Here is a 16,624-nt window from a genome sequence, read left to right on the forward strand (position 1 = left end):
CTATGGTGTTAGATCTTACATTTAAGTTCTTAATTCATCTGGAGTTAATTTTAGTGTAAGGTGTCAGGAAGGGGTCCAGTTTCTGCTTTCTGCACATGGCTAGCCAGTTTTCCCAACACCATTCATTAAACAGGGAATCCTTTCCCCATTGTTTGTTTTTGTCAGGTTTGTCAAAGATTGGATGGTTGTAGATATGTTGTGTTGCCTCCGAGGCCTCTGTTCTGTTCCATTGGTCTATATCTCTGTTTTGGTACCAGTATCATGCTGTTTTGATTACTGTAGCCTTGTAGCATAGTTTGAAGTCTGGTAGTGTGATGCCTCCAGCTTTGTTCTTTTTGCTTAGAATTGACTTGGCTATGCAGGCTCTCTTTTGGATCCATATGAAGTTTAAGGTGGTCTTTTCCAGTTCTGTGAAGAAGGTGATTGGTAGCTTCATGGGGATAGCATTGAATCTGTAAATTACTTTGGGCAATATGGCCATTTCATGATATTGATTCTTCCTAACCATGAACATGGAATGTTTCTCCATCTGTTTGTGTCCTCTCTTATTTCGTTGAGCAGTGGCTTGTAGTTCTCCTTGAAGAGGTCCTTTACGTTCCTTGTTAGTTGTATTCCTAGGTATTTTATTATCTTTGTAGCAATTGTGAATGGCAGTTCGTTCTTGATTTGGCTCTCTTTACGTCTGTTATTGGTGTATTGGAATGCTTGTGATTTTTGCACATTGATTTTGTAACCTGAGACTTTGCTGAAGTTGCTTATCAGTTTCAGGAGATTTTGGGCTGAGACGATGGGATATACAATCATGTCATCTGCAAATAGAGGCAATTTGACTTTCTCCTTTTCTATTTGAATAAGCTTTATTTCTTTTTCTTGCCTGATTGCTCGGTGAGAATTTCCAGTACTATATTGAATAGGAGTGGTGAGAGAGGGCATCCTTGTCTAGTGCCAGATTTCAAAGGGAATGCTTCCAGTTTTTGCCCATTCAGTGTGATATTGGCTGTTGGTTTGTGGTAAATAGCTTTTATTATTTTGAGATACATCCCGTCAATACCTAGTTTATTGAGGGTTTTTAGCATAAAGTGCTGTTGAATTTTGTCAAAGGCCTTCTCTGCATCAGTTGAGGTAATCATGTGGTTTTTGTCTTTGGTTCTGTTTATGTGGTGAATTATGTATATAGACTTGTGTATGTTGAACCAGCCTTGCATCCCCAGGATGAGTCCTACTTGATCATGGTGGATAAGCTTTTTGATGTGCTGTTGCAATCAGCTTGCCAGTATTTTATTGAAGATTTTTGCATCTATATTCATCATGGATATTGGCCTGAAGTTTTCTTTTCTTGTTGAGTCTCTGCCGGGTTTTGGTATCAGTATGATGTTTGTCTCATAAAATGATTTGGGAAAGATTCCCTCTTTTTGGATTATTTGGAATAGTTTCAGAAGGAGTGGTACCAGCTCCTCTTTGTAGGTCTGTTAGAATTCGGGTGTGAACCCATCTGGACCTGGGCTTTTTTTGGGTGGTAGGCTCTTAATTGCTGCCTCAACTTCAGACCTTGTTATTGGTCTATTCAGAGTTTCGACTTCTTCCTGGTTTAGGCTTGGGAGGATGCAAGTGTCGAGGAATTTATCCATTTCTTCCATGTTTACCAGTTTATGTGCATAGAATTATTTGTAATAATCTCTGATGATGGTTTGAATTTCTGTGGAATCTGTGGTGATATCCCCTTTATAGTTTTTTTATTGCATCTATTTGGTTATTCTTTCTTTTCTTTTTTATTAGTCTGGCTAGTGGTCTGTCTATTTTGTTGATCTTTCCAAAAAACCAGCTCCTGGATTTATTGATTTTTTTAAAGGGTTTTTTGTGTTTCTGTCTCCTTCAGTTCTGCTCTGATTTTAGTTATTTCTTGTCTTCTGCTAGGTTTTGAGTTTTTTGATCTTGCTCCTCTAGCTCTTTCAATTTTGATGATAGGGTGTCAATTTTAGATCTCTCCTTGCTTCTCATGTGGGAACTTATTGCTATATATTTTCCTCTAGAGACTGCTTTAAATGTGTCCCAGAGATTCTGGTATGTTGTGTCTTCCTTCTTGTTAGTTTCAAAGAACATCTTTATTTCTGCCTTCATTTTATTGTTTATCCAGTCAACATTCATGAGCAAGTTGTTCAGTTTCCATGAAGCTGTGTGGTTCTGAGTTAGTTTCTGAATTCTGAGTTCTAACTCGATTGCACTGTGGCCTGAGAGACTGTTTGTTATGATTTCCATTCTTTTGCATTTGCTGAGGAGTGATTTACTTCCAATTATGTGGTCAATTTTAGAGTAGGTGTGATGTGGTGCTGAGAAGAATGTATATTCTGTGGATTTGGGGTGGAGAGTTCTGTAAATGTGTATTAGGTTTGCTTGTTCCAGGTCTTAGTTCAAGACCTGGATATCTTTGTTAATTTTCTGTCTGGTTGATCTGTCTAATATTGACAATGGGGTGTTAAAGTCTCCCAGTATTATTGTGTGGGAGTCTAAGTCTCTTTGTAAGTCATTAAGAACTTGCCTATGTATCTGGGTGCTCCTGTATTGGGTGCGTACATATTTAGAATCGTTAGCTCTTCTTGTTGCATTGATCATTTTACCATTATGTAATGTCCTTCTTTGTCTCTTTTGATCTTCGTTGCTTTAAAGTCTATTTTATCAGAGATGAGAATTGCAACTACTACTATTTTTTGCTCTCCATTTGCTTGGTAAATCTTCCTCCATCCCTTTATGTTGAGCCTTTGTGTATCCTTGCATGTGAGGTGGGTTTCCTGGATACAGCACTCCAATGGGATTGGCTTTTTATCCAATTTGCCAGCCTGTGTCTTTTGATTGGGACATTTAGTCCATTTACATTTAGGGTTAATATTGTTATGTGTGAATTTGATACTGCCATTTTGATCCTAGCTGGCTGTTTTGCCCGTTAGTTGATGAAGGTTCTTCATTGTGTTGATGATCTTTACGATTTGGTATGTTTTTGGAGTGGCTAGTACTGGTTGTTCCTTTCTATGTGTAGTGCCTCTTTCAGGAGCTCTTGTAAAGCAGGCCTGGTGGTACTTGCTTGTTCGCAAAGGATTTTATTTTTCCTTCACTTGTGAAGCTTAGTTTGGCTGGATAGGAAATTCTGGGTTGAAAGTTTTCTCTAAGGATGTTGAATATTGGCCCCCACTCTATTCTGGCTTGTAGGGTTTCTGCTGAGAGGTCTGCTGTGACTATGATGGGCTTCCCTTTGTGGGTAACCTGACCTTTCTCTCTGGCTGCCCTTAGCATTTTCTCCTTCATTTCAACCCTGGTGAATCTGACGATTATGTGCCTTGGGGTTGCTCTTCTTGAGGAATATCTTTGTGGTGGCCTCTGTATTTCCTGAACTTGAATATTGGCCTGCCTTGCTAGGTTGGGGAAGTTTTCCTGGATAATATCCTGAAGAGTATTTTCCAGCTTGGATTCATTCTCTTCATCGCATTCAGGTACACCTATCAAACGTAGATTAGGTCTTTTCACATAGTCCCACATTTCTTGGAGACTTTGTTCATTCCTTTTTACCCTTTTTTTCTCTAATCTTGCCTTCTCGTTTTATTTCATTGAGTTGATCTTCGACCTCTGATATCCTTTCTTCTGCTTGGTCAATTCAGCTGTTGAAACTTGTGCATGCTTTGTGAAGTTCTCGTGTTGTGTTTTCAGCTCCATCAATTCGCTTATATTCCTCTCTAAGTTGTCTAATCTCATTAGCATTTTGTCAAATCTTTTTTCAACGTTCTTGCATTTCAAGGTTTCTTTGCATTGGGTTAGAACATGTTCTTTTAGCTCCCAGAAGTTTCTTATTACCCACCTTCTGAAGCCTGATTCTGTCATTTCATCACACTCATTCTCCATCCAGCCTTGTTCCCTTGCTGGTGAGGAGTTGTGATCCCTTGTAGGAGGAGAAGCGATCTGGCTTCGGGTGTTTTCATCCTTTTTGAGCTGGTTTCTTCCCATCTTTGTGGATTTATCCACCTGTCATCTTGTAGTTTCTGACTTTCAGATTGGGTCTCTGAGTGGATGCCCAGTTTGTTGATGATGAAGTTATTTTTGTTTCTTAGTTTTCCTTCTAACAGTCTGGCCCCTCTGCTGTAGGACTGCTGAGGTCCACTCCAGGCTCTGCTTGACTGGGAATCACCTGCAGCAGCTGCAGAACAGTAAGGGTTGCTACCAGTTTCTTCTTCTGCCATCTTTGTCCCAGAAGGATACCTGCCAAATGTCAGTCTGAGCTCTCCTTTATGAGGTGACTCTTTGGATATACGGGGGTCAGGGAGCTGCTTGAGGAGTCAGTCTGTCCTTTATAGGAGCTCATGTGCTGAGCTGTGAGTTCTGTTATTCATTCAGAGCTTCTGGGCAGGTACGTTTAAGTCTGCTGCAGCAGAACTCATAAATCCCTTTTTTTCCCCAGGTGCTCTGTCCCGGGTAGTTAGGGCTTTATTTATGAGTTTCTGTTGTGCTGCTACCTTTTTTTCAAGGCTGCCCTGCCCAGCAAGGAGGCAGCGTAGTCACTGTATGCCTGCAGAGGCTTTGCTGAGCTGCTGTGGGCTTCGCCCAGCTGCCATGTGAGCTTCCCTGCAGTTCTGTTTACATGGGTGTAGTTAGAACTGCCTCGGCAATGGTGGCCCACCTCTGTAATGGTGGACTCTCTCTGTAATGGTGGGTTGCTTTGGCAACGGTGGGCTGCCTCAGCAATGGTGGACTGCCTCTGTAGTGGTGGAGTGCCTCAGTAATGGCGGATGCCCCTCCCCCACAGAGCTTGACCCTCCTGGGTTCAGCTGTGCTTGCTGTGAAACTCTCAACCCAGAGCGTTTCCAATTGCTGTTTTTTTGTGGGGGTGGGACCAGCCGAGCCTGATCACCTGGCTCCGTGCCTCAGAGTCTTTTTTTTTTAGTTGAACAGTCGACTCTCTCCCAGGTGTTCCAGTTGCCTGTTGAAAAGGCTCCAGTATCTGTGTGATTTCCCATGCCACAACCCACTGCGCCAGTTGAAACAGTGGTGAGATTCGTGGTGCTTTTTTGCCCGGGAATCTCCTGGCCTGGATCTTTGTTTCAGTCCCCTTTTTAATCAGATGAATGGGTGACTCTGCCTTCCTGGAGCTCCAATTGCCAGCTAAAAGGCTCCCAGGCCCGTGTATTTTGTACGGAGAACTGCCGCGCCGGGGCACTGGCAAAACAGGCGTGCTGGTGACCAGTGGGGCTCCTCCGCCTGGGAATCTCCTGGTCTGTGGGCAATAAAAATCTGTCTGGAAATGCGGTGTCCACTCACCCTCTGCACTTTCACTGGGCTGCAATCCTGAGCTGTTCCTAATCAGCCATCTTGGTTCTTTGGTCAGGAGCATATTGTTAATTTCCATGTATCTGTATTCTTTTCCAAATTTCTCTTGTTATTGATTTCTAGTTTTATTCCACTGTGGTCAGAGAAGATACTTGCTATTATTTTTATTTTTGGAATGTTTTAAGACTTGTTTTGTGACCTAACATATGATCTATCCTTGAGAATTATCCATGTGCTGAGGAAAATAATGTATATTGTGCAGCAGTTGGATGAATATCTGTAAATGTCTATTCGATACCTTTCATCTATAGTACAGATTGTCTGATGTTTCTCTCTCTCTATATATATATATTTCTATATTTCTATATATACACACACACACACACACACACATATATATATATATATATATGTATATTTTCTTGCATTTTATAAGTCTGATGTTTCTTTGTTGATTTTCTTTCTGGAAGATCTGTCCAGTGCTGAAAATAGGATGTTAAAATCTTCAGCTATTATTGTATTGGGGCCTATCTCTCTATTTAGCTCTAATAATATTTGCTTTATATATCTGAATTCTCCAGTGTTTGGTGTACATATATTTAAAGTTGTCTCTGGCTAAATTGATCCCTTTATTATTATATAGTGAACTTCTTTGTCTCTTCTTATAGTTTTTGTCTTGAAGCCTATTTTGTCTGATATAAGTATAGCTACTCCTGCTCTTTTTTGGTTTCCATTCATATGGAATATCTTTTTTCATCCCTTTATTTTCAGTTTATTTGTGTTTTTATAGGTGAAGTATGTTTCTTACAGGCAACAGATCAGTGGGTCTTGTTTTTTCATTCATGCAGGCACTTTCATTCATGCAGGAGAGTTAAGTCTGTTTACATTCAATGTTGTTATTGATAAGTAAGGGCTTACTTCTGCTATTTTGTTATCTGTTTTCTGGTTGTTTTGTGGTCTTTCCTTTCCTTTTTTAATCCTGTCTTCCTCTAGCGAAGGTGATTTTCTCTGTTGGTATGATTTAGTTTCTTGCTTTTTATTTTTTGTGTATCTGTTGCATGTTTTTTGGTTTGAGGGATTCCCATGAGGCTTGCAATACTATCTTGTCATACATTATTTTGAGATGATGACAACACTATTTGCATAAACAAACAAGCAAACAAGCAAAGAAAAACTAATAAAAACTCTATATCTTGACATAGGGTTGCTTCTATTAAAAGAGGCAATGGAAAATAGTGGAAATTACACAGGTATTGGAGACAGAGAGACTTAAGTCAAAATCCTGCTTTGCCACTCGAGTTTGTGTGCAACATACAAGCAAGCCCTCTAAACCATCCCTGCTGCATCAAGCACCTACTATGGTGAGTTGCACTCAGTTTACCCTTAATAAATGTTTAATAGTAAAAATGACAAAATAAGAATGTCAGGGTGGCACCGTAACAAACACTGACCCTGAGCTCTAATGCTGTCTCTGATAACTCACTGTGGACTAAGCTTCTATAAGATGACCTTTTTTCCCCCTCCAAGCCCTGAAATTCTATGCCTATGACAAGGTGATCTCTGTTCCACTGTGGTGTCTGGAGGAACAAAGTAATTTCCCATCTAGAGTTTATTTCATTCCACTCTCTTTAATTTCTTTCTAATTGAAACTGATGACCCATAGTCATGTACTGTACCCAATAAGGACCCACTCAGGACTCCACATTTATGTTAACAAATGAACTTTGAGTTTTGTCTGGGTTATACCTTAAGCCATAATCATTCTTTGGCAGAGAAAAATAACTGTTTTTTAGATGATAGTTGATATGGTTAGGCTTTGTGTCCCCACTCAAATCTCATCTTAAATTATAATCCCCATAATCCTCACATGTCCAAGGAGAGACCAGGTGAAGATAATTGGATCATGGGAGGGTTTCCCCCATGCTGTTCTCCTGATAGTGAGTTTTCACAAGATCTGATGTTTTATCAGTGTTTGGTAGTTCCTCCTGCATTCATTTTCCTTTTTGCCACCTTGTGAAGAAGGTACCTTGCTTTCCCTTTGCCTTCTGCCATGATTGTAATTTTCCAGAGGCCTCCCCAGCCATGCTGAATTGTAAGTCAATTAAACTTCTTTTCTTTATAAATTACCCAGTCTCAGACAGTTCTTTATAGAAGTGTGAAAACAGACAAATACAGTGGTTTTGATCAGTTTTCCCATTTGTGAAATGAAGAGAAACATTTCATTTAATGTATTTCATAAGAATGATGGTACAGTCAAAATGTAAAAATGAATTTGATAGGACTTTATGAGAATATTAATTAGAATGCTCATTCAGCTTCTCTGACAGAGGCTAAAATAACAGAAACTTCAACATGATAGAAAGTAATTTCTCTTTCCTATAACTTACTTGAACATAAGCAGTTCAGGATTGATATGGCAGCTCTAGGGTGATAGGGACCAAGAGTTTTAGTTTGTGGTCCTGCCACATTCAACACCATATTTGTATTCTAGCCAGTAGGAAGAGAAAAGGGGGAAAGAGAAAGCAAGCTCTTTCTTTTGAAGAGCACTATCTGACAGTTGTGTATATTGTTTCTTTTCACATTCTGTTGATCATTACCTAGTCACATGGCCACACCTGTGTGCAAAGGAGTCTGGGAAGTATAGACCTTAGTTAGTGGGTTATGTGCCCAGATGTTTGTTCTATAATTATATATGTAGAGCAGAATACACATCAAGAGTACAAGTAGTCTCTAACACACAAAATATAAATGCAAAAAGAATTGCTTTACATAGGGTACTTAGCAAAGTCTTGAGGATGACCCTAGTCTTTGTGGCTGGGTTTTCTTATCTACCAGAGCTTTAGGTGAATTTAGCTGGAACCCCAGTTCTTCAACTTAGGACCCAAAGCCCTTATTATTTCTGAGTTCCTTATGCTTTGTTCTCCTCTTCTACATCTAGGCCGAGTCTCTCTGTTTTCATTCTCCCAAATACACATAGAACACTGCCATTTCAGTTTCTACAAGAAATTCTATTTCTTTAATATTTTGTAATTTTAAAAATGGACTTTGATTAAAATATACAGTCACTCTTTTTCCTTGTATCAAGCAGTTCTGCTTATATCCAGCTTTTTGGTTTGTGTGCGACTATTTGCCTTTTAAAACGTCTAAGCACTTATTAAGATCTTTATCCAGTAGTAGATCTTGAACAACAGAGCTGCATGGAATGCTTTATTCTGACATCTAGTGGCCATGGTAGGGATGGTGCTCATTAATTAATGTGTTTAAATGGAGATGATGGGTAGGAAAAGTTAAGAAGGGAGATGTGGACGGGTTTGGTGGCTCATGCCTGTAATCTCAGCACTCTGGGAGGCTGAGGTGGGCGGATTGCCTGAGGTTGAGAGTTCAAGACCAGCCTGATCAACATGGAGAAACCTTGTCTCTACTAAAAATACAAAATTAGCTGGGTATGGTGGTGTATGCCTATAATCCCAGCTACTTGGGAGGCTAAGGCAGGAGAATCGCTTGAACCAAGGAGGCGGAGGTTGCTGTGAGCTAGGATTGCACCATAGCACTCCAACCTGGGCAACAAGAACGAAACTGTCTCAAAAACAACAACAACAAAACAACATTTGTTGAGCACCTTGTGTATTCATACACAGTGCCAGAACTGAACATGTGACTGCCCGGGTTCACAGTGCAGCTCTGTCATTTACTAGCTGATGAACATGGACAGGTTACTTAAAGGGGGATACCGGCATGGTGAGCATTAAATTTATGAAAAGTATTAGGACAGTGTATGGCACAAAGTAATATTATCAGGAGAAGCTTAATGTCTCTATATGTGTGTGTGAGAAAGAGAGAGAGAGAAAGATAAATGAGGAAAGGAGTTTAGCAACTGGGACTAAATTGGAAGAGCAGAGTTTGAAAACTTTTTGGGAAAGCTAATTATGAGTATTATTTCATAAACAGCAATCTTTTTTTTTTTTTTTTTCTTTTGAGACAGAGTCTCACTCTATTCCCCAGGCTGGAGTGCAGAGGCGTGATCTAGGCTCATTGCAACTTCCGCCTCCCAAGTTCAAGCGATTCTCCTGCCTCAGCTGCCTGAGTATCTGGGATTACAGGTGAGCACCACCACACCTGGCTAATTTTTGTATTTTTGGTAGAGACGGGGTTTTACCATGTTGGCCAGGCTGGTCTCAAACTCCTGACCTCAAGTGATCTGCCTGCCTCAGCCTCCTAAATTGCTGGGATTACAGGCAGGATGAGCCACCATGCCCAGCCTAGGCAATCTTGACTTTTAACTTGAATTTAAGATTTTTTTTATGCCAACAATTAATTTTTTGCCCCTAATTTATATGAGTTGAAAACCTTCATCAACTAGGAAAATTGAAGTAAGGTTGCATTTGGATTTTTGAATGTTTGGCTGGAAAGAATAATAATACCTGGGTGCAGGTGGGATGTCACCTCCACGTGACTCTGGGGATCAATGAGGAGAGCCAGAGAAGGAGAATGAAAGAGCAGGTGTACCTCAAGTTATTTCAGAGGCTGCCATATCTGATTCCTTGTTATGTCATTTAATCCTGCTGACAACCCAAATGGTGGCTGTGTCCTTTTAGCAGATGAATAAATTGAGGTTCAACCTACTCCATCATTGTACACCTGGCAGCTAGAGGCAAAGCATCACGGGGTCATTTTGGCATCTGTCTGCCACACTGCCCTGTGTCTAGCATGCAGGCAGAGAAGGGGCATGAGAAACTTAGTGCAGTGGGAGTGGCTCAGGGCATGGCACCTCTCAGGACATGGGCACTTTCTTTAGGGATAAAGGAGCAGAGGCTGCCCCTCCTTTGGTGCATTTAGGAAGACTTCCTGAAGGAAGTATGATTTCAGCAGTTGTTTGGATGACAGGAGAGAAGCAGTTTGGTAAACTTCTAAGGAATGATGATTTAGTTAAGAAGGATAGGAGGCAAAGCACTCTAGCTGCCAGGTGTGCAATGATGAAACCAGAATTTGAACATAGGTCAGTCTGATTTCAAAGCCTTGCTTTTTTTACTCCGTTATTCTGGGAAACAGGGTGCAGAGGAGGGCGAATCTAGGGTTTTAAGCAGTGGTAAAAGGATGAAAACAATGTGAAATTCAGATAATGAGACTGACTACTCAGTTGGACACTGTTTTGATATGTTAACTAAACCAGTGGGAGCTAAGCTACACACTCTTATCTCAGGGGCTCCCTTTGGCATGAGCGTGGTAGGTTGTAGCCACTGCTATGGGCTAATTACCTCTTAGAAACTGCAGCTCACTTAGGCAACCATGAAGAGAAGACACAGGAGACATCACATCAATCTAATGTGATTAGATAGTCCTATTAGCTACTGAGATGAAGATCATGTTTTCTAAGCCCAACATTAGAATGTTTGTTTTGACAAGTATGTTTTGTACCCATTAGGACCATAAAAACAAATGTTTATAATTGGGTCATAAGCCATGGTATTTTTTGGTCAAGTTATGCAAACCAGTTTTCTATTGCTGTATAACAATGTTATCACAAACTTAGTGTTTGAAAGCAAGAAGCATTCATGATCTCACAGTTTCTGCAGGTCAGGGATCCGTGCACAGCTTAGCGGCGTCCTCTGTAAGGCTGCTATCAAGGTATCAGCCAGAGTTGGGTTCTCATCTGGGCTTCGGTGTGGAAAGAACTGCTTTCAGGCTTACATTATTATTGGCAGCGTTCAGTTCCCTAAAGTCTTCCAGGCTCAGGAAGCGTTCGGTTTTATGCTGGGTATCAGTTGGAAGCCACTCTTAACGTCTTCCCTTTTCGTGTGTTAGCTGACAACATGGCAGCTTGCTTCTTCAAAGCCAACGAGAGAGAGCATGTCTTGGTAAAATGGACTCTACATTTTGCAGTGTACTCGTGATACGTGTAATCAAGCATGTCCTGGCATCTTTGCCATATTCTGTTGGTTATAAGCAGGTCACAGGCCCACACTCAAGGGGAGGGGATCAGGCAAGGCTGCGGACACCAGGAGGAGAATCATGGGGTCATTTTGGTGTCTGTCTGCCACACTGCCCTTTGTCTAGCATGCAGGCAGAGACGGGGCTTGAGCAACTTAGTGCAGTGAGAGTGGCTCAGGGCATGGCACCTCTCAGGACATGGGCACTTTCCTTGGGGATAAGAGAGCAGAGGCTGCCTCTCCTTTGGTGCATTTAGGAAGACTTCCTGAAGGAAGTATGATTTCAGCAGTTGTTTGAATGACAGGAGAGAAACAGTTTGGTAAACTTCTAAGGAATGATGATTTAGTTAAGAAGGATAGGGGGCAATATAAAGACAGGAGTGGGAGGACTGAATGTCCATTCTTTAAAAATAATTCTAGGCCGGGCGCGGTGGCTTAAGCCTGTAATCCCAGCACTTTGGGAGGCCGAGGCGGGTGGATCACGAGGTCAAAGATCGAGACCATCCTGGTCAACATGGTGAAACCCCGTCTCTACTAAAACTACAAAAAATTAGCTGGGCATGGTGGTACATGCCTGTAATCCCAGCTACTCAGGAGGCTGAGGCAGGAGAATTGCCTGAACCCAGGAGGCGGAGGTTGCGGTGAGCCGAGATTGCGCCATTGCACTCCAGCCTGGGTAACATGAGTGAAACTCCGCCTCAAAAAAAAAATAATAATAATAATTCTAAAATGTAGTCTCCTGTGTCAGTAAGCTATGCAATTCACTGACTGTGAAACACAGGTGATCCTTTTTGTCTTCTTCTGCAGGTATGGCAGTGTGGAGGGAAGATCAAGGTTTTGCCCTGCTCCTGGATTGGTCACCTAGAGAGACACCACAAGCCCTATGCCTTGGATCTGACCCTTGCGTTAAAGCGCAGTGCTCTGCTAGTGGCTGAAATCTGGATGGATGAGCACAAACACATGGTCTACTTGGCCTGGAACATACCTCTCCAGGTGAGTAATGGAATTGTACAGCAGCATGGAAGAATGAAAGAGGAAGAGATGGCGGCTATGTAACGGGGAGAGATAAACAAAAGTGCCAACACAGCCCTAAAGAATTAGGGTAAAGGACGGGCGCGGTGGCTCACGCCTATAATCCCAGCACTTTGGGAGGCTGCGGTGGGTGGATCATGAGGTCAAGAGAACGAGACCATCCTGGTCAACAAGGTGAAATGCCGTCTCTACTAAAAAATAATAGAAAAATCAGCTGAGCATGGTGGCACACACCTGTAGTCCCAGCTACTCGGGAGGCTGAGGCAGGAGAATTGCTTGAACCCAGGATGCGGAGGTTGGGGTGAGCCGAGATTGTGCCATTGCACTCCAGCCTGGGTAACAAGAGCGAAACTCCGTCTCAAAAAAAAAAAAAGAGTTAGGGTAAGGTCCTGATGGTGTGATAATAACGGCTTTAACATCTATGTAACAGTACAGTACTGCATTCTGGACCCTTTTATATATTAACTTATTAGCCATCACAACATATGTAGGGGATGGATAGGTTTTATTTTTATTATTCTAAGTTTTACAGATGAGGAAACTGAGGCACGAAGAGTTGAAAGAAACTTGTTTATGGTAATGCAGGTAGTAAGATTCAAACCAAGGAAATCTGGCTTCTAAGTTCCATGTTCTTCACCTCTCTTCCATAGTGGGAGACATAAATGGCAGGTGTGGTGTGGGGTGGTAGGAGAAGGCACTGTAATCTTGTTGGACACACAAGAATGAGGATAGCATTCTTTTTAAAGTTTTTTTGGTAGAGACAGAGTCATGCTATGTTGCCCAGGCTGATCTGGAACTCCTGGCCTCCCAAATGGTTGAGATGAAAGTCTTAGCCCCTGCACCCAGCCAATGATGGACTTCTTAGCTAAGCCCACATTTTATACCCTGGCTGCTTAAGGTTGGCATGCTATGCTGTCTCGTATCCCTGAGCCCTGGTTCTGGGCTAGAGCATGTGGAGCCATGCCGACCTACAGGAAGCAGTCATCTCATTGACAAACTCATTCCTCCATCACAGTGGGTTCTGATGTAGCCTCCAGAAAGCCAGGGGGTCAGGATGGTGGGTAGCCGTGGATGGACCTAGAAGAGAAAGCCTGGAAGGACTCCTAGGGTCAGGAGCCAGGCTAACGCTGGGATCTCTAGGTCTGGAGAATGTAAAAACGTGCAGAAATGCCTGAGCCTTCTTTAAAGTCAGCAAAATCCGTCCTTTCATAATCCAAGCTGCCCATAACTTCTTACAGTTAGCTCATTGTTTGAAGAAAGATGGGTGAGAATTAATTCTGATGTCCCAATATACCAACGTATGATAGGAAAACAAGTATCCTCCAGGAAATCCTTAGTTTTTTTTTTTCCTAGGGAGTCATACTGTGACTGTCCCAACCTGTGCAAAGAATGGTCTGTAAAACAGCTGAACCATCAAAGGATGATCTAAACTTTTAAAGGGGGTGATCTTAAATGAGCCCCATGGGAAAATTCTGGGAGGAGGGCAGATACACAAGTGGTTTCTGCTTTCCTTTTCTAATTTGCCTCTTCAGTATTATTTTACATTGATTCTCCACAAAATATCACTTCTAAAACGTCTCTTTTAATCTCCAAATGTTGGTATTAGAGTATTCCTTCCAAGAGCCTTGAGACAGCATCTTGCACTGTTGCCCAGGCTGCAGTGCAGTGGTGCGATCTTGGCTCACTGCAATCTCCGCCTCCTGAGTTCAAGCAATTCTCTTGCCTCAGCCTCCTGAGTAGCTGGGACTACAGGCGTGTGCCACCAGGTCCAGCTAATTTTTTTGTATTTTTAGTAGAGACGAGGTTTCACCATGTTGCCCAGGCTGGTCTCAAACTCCTGAGCTCAGGCAATCCGCCCATCTTGGCCTCCCAAAGTGCTGGGATTGCAGGCGTGAGCCACCGTGCCTGGCCCCAAGAGCCTTTCTGGCCATGATGAGGAGGATTTGGGGATTTATTGATGTAAATATCATCTCAAACAGGAGCAGTCTGCATTAGCCGATGAGGAGACATACACATGAGCGGCCCCACTATGCAGGCCTTAAAAGAGCAGAATTTGAAAAAGCAGAATTTTCTAGTGTATAAGATTTTCCCATTTTCCCTGGAAATACGAAAATATCAAGGTTGCTTCACAGGCTATCAGAAAAATATTCAGTTCCATCATGCATGACCCATACCCACAGGTGGAGTTAAGGAGCTGTTAAAAGAAAAACTTTAGCCAAATTAAATTTAAAGGAGTTTAATTGAGCAATGAACGATTCGCAAATTGGGCCACACTCAGAATCACAGCAGATTCAGAGACTCTGGCGCAGCCATGTGGTAGAAGATTTATAGACACAAAAAGGGAAGTGACAAACTGATGTCAGAAGTGAAATATAGAAACAGCTGGATTGGCTAGAGCTCCACATTTGCCTTACTTGAACACCACAGTTTGAACACTGGAAGTGTGTGAGTGGTTGAAGTACGGCTGCTGGGATTTGACAAGACTCGGCTATTGTTACAGGTGCACAGTCCTAAGTTAGGTTTTCAATCTTGTGTATCTATTAAGTTAGGTTGCAATTCAACCACTCAAATATAGAAATACAGAGTTCTTCCCAGGCCATACTTTGTTTTAACAGAGCTTTCATGCAAAGCACAGAAACATTTGGTGTTTTATTTACAGAACCCCGGAATAGATTTTGGGGACATTTCTTCCAGAATGGCACTCCAGGAAAAACTGAAGTGTAAAACTTTTGATTGGTACCTGAAAAATGTTTACCCACTCTTGAAGCCAATACACACCATCATAGGGGATGTATTGGGACAGTGCGTATGATGAAATTGCATTTTGGATTTTACATGTTCGACTGTAAAGAAAATGCAGCCTGAACCATGTGATTGCCTGTCCTGCCCAACACGCCCTTCCTGCCCTGGTTTTCTCCTCACCTCTTTGCCCTCAACCCTCCCAGTTTCCTTTTGTTCCTTGCTTCCCAATCCCCGTCTCTTTTCCTTGTCTCTGCTTCTAGTCCCCTTGAAAACTGTAGCTCTTGCCTGGACCCTCTCGGTTTCTCCACCAACTGCGCATTCATTCTCCGTGGTGATATTTGCATTGACAGTCACCTCTGGTTCCTTCCTTTTTCCCCTCTTCCCACTGCTCTCCCCGTTTTCTCTCTGCTCCTCGAATGCCTGGGAAAGTGGACAGGTGAAGCCACCTGTGCTTCTCCTAGAGAGAGGGAAACAGAGCTCGAGAGGAGAGAGGCTGAGCAGATGTTCCTCCAAGGGATGGAAGGGCCCTGGCACCATGTGGAAGGTGCAGCCAGGGGACTTTTTTTTTTTTTAACAGACACTATTCACATCTATCCTCTTACTTTGCATGCTGCCCTCATAGCAACCTTTTGAGGCATGCACAATAGATAGATATCATTTCCACTTAGATGAAAAAATGGAGACACATGACCAACCTACTTGTCCAAGCTCACTGAGCAAGGTCGTGTCAAACCAGGAATTTGAAAGAAGATCTTCTGACAACAAATCTGTAGCTGAGGCCTACGGTGACAGATTCCGGAGGTCAGTTTTGTTTTTTCTTCAGAGACAAGCTTCTTCATCCATGTAAGCTATGATTCCGCTGGAGCCCTCCTAGGACTGGCCTTCTCCCTGGATTCAAGGGGATACTAAGGAGCAGAGGGAAGCAGAGGTGGCTTTGTGTTGTCCAGGAGGGTTCAGTGTTCCTGGTGAGACTGGGTGTCTAGGGGCTCCAAGATCAGTCTTCCTGCCCTTCCTCTGGCTAGGGTCTCCTGCTGGCTGATGATGCCAATGGCGAGTCCTCTGCCGTCTTTTAATACGTCTACTATCACCTAACTGGGGAGCTCTATGGGGACAATTGATTGCAGAGGCCAGTGATAGTGATCGCTGCCTGACAGACCCTGGCAAGGCAGAGGAGAAGCCCACCTTAGAACCATGCTCCAAGGCAGCTACGGATGGACTGCACATATATTGGGATTTTAAACAGGTGAGTTGCATGGATTTTTTTTCTTTCTTTATCTTTTTTTTTTTTTTTTAACAATAGTAAGTAGCCTTTAATACATTACATGTGCTCATTGTATAATACATACACAATGAACATATTTACATTTGTACACAAACTAAGTACTGGATTTGAAAACCTGCTTATGGCTGTACACACGGATTCCAATGAAGTATAAGCCCAGTACTTCAAAATACCTACACTTTTAATTTTTTTTAAGAAAAGATAAGAGATAACATTTGTGTTTAAGCTGACAGGAGAGTGGCAGTAACTGCTGACATTGCAATCTGACTGAGAAAGAATTATTGCAGAAAACAGGACATACTTCACTTAGCAATAAAATGCACATTAAAAAAAA

General features: G+C 42.2%; 1 pseudogene; it reads left to right on the top strand.

Annotated features, from left to right (window-relative positions):
- LOC116534247 overlaps positions 1–16,624 on the top strand; it is a 42,883-nt pseudogene that overhangs the window by 14,142 nt on the left and 12,117 nt on the right.

Source organism: Sapajus apella, unplaced genomic scaffold (genome assembly GCF_009761245.1).
Source record: "Sapajus apella isolate SASKATOON/1434 unplaced genomic scaffold, GSC_monkey_1.0 scaffold86, whole genome shotgun sequence".
NCBI lineage: Eukaryota > Metazoa > Chordata > Mammalia > Primates > Cebidae > Sapajus > Sapajus apella.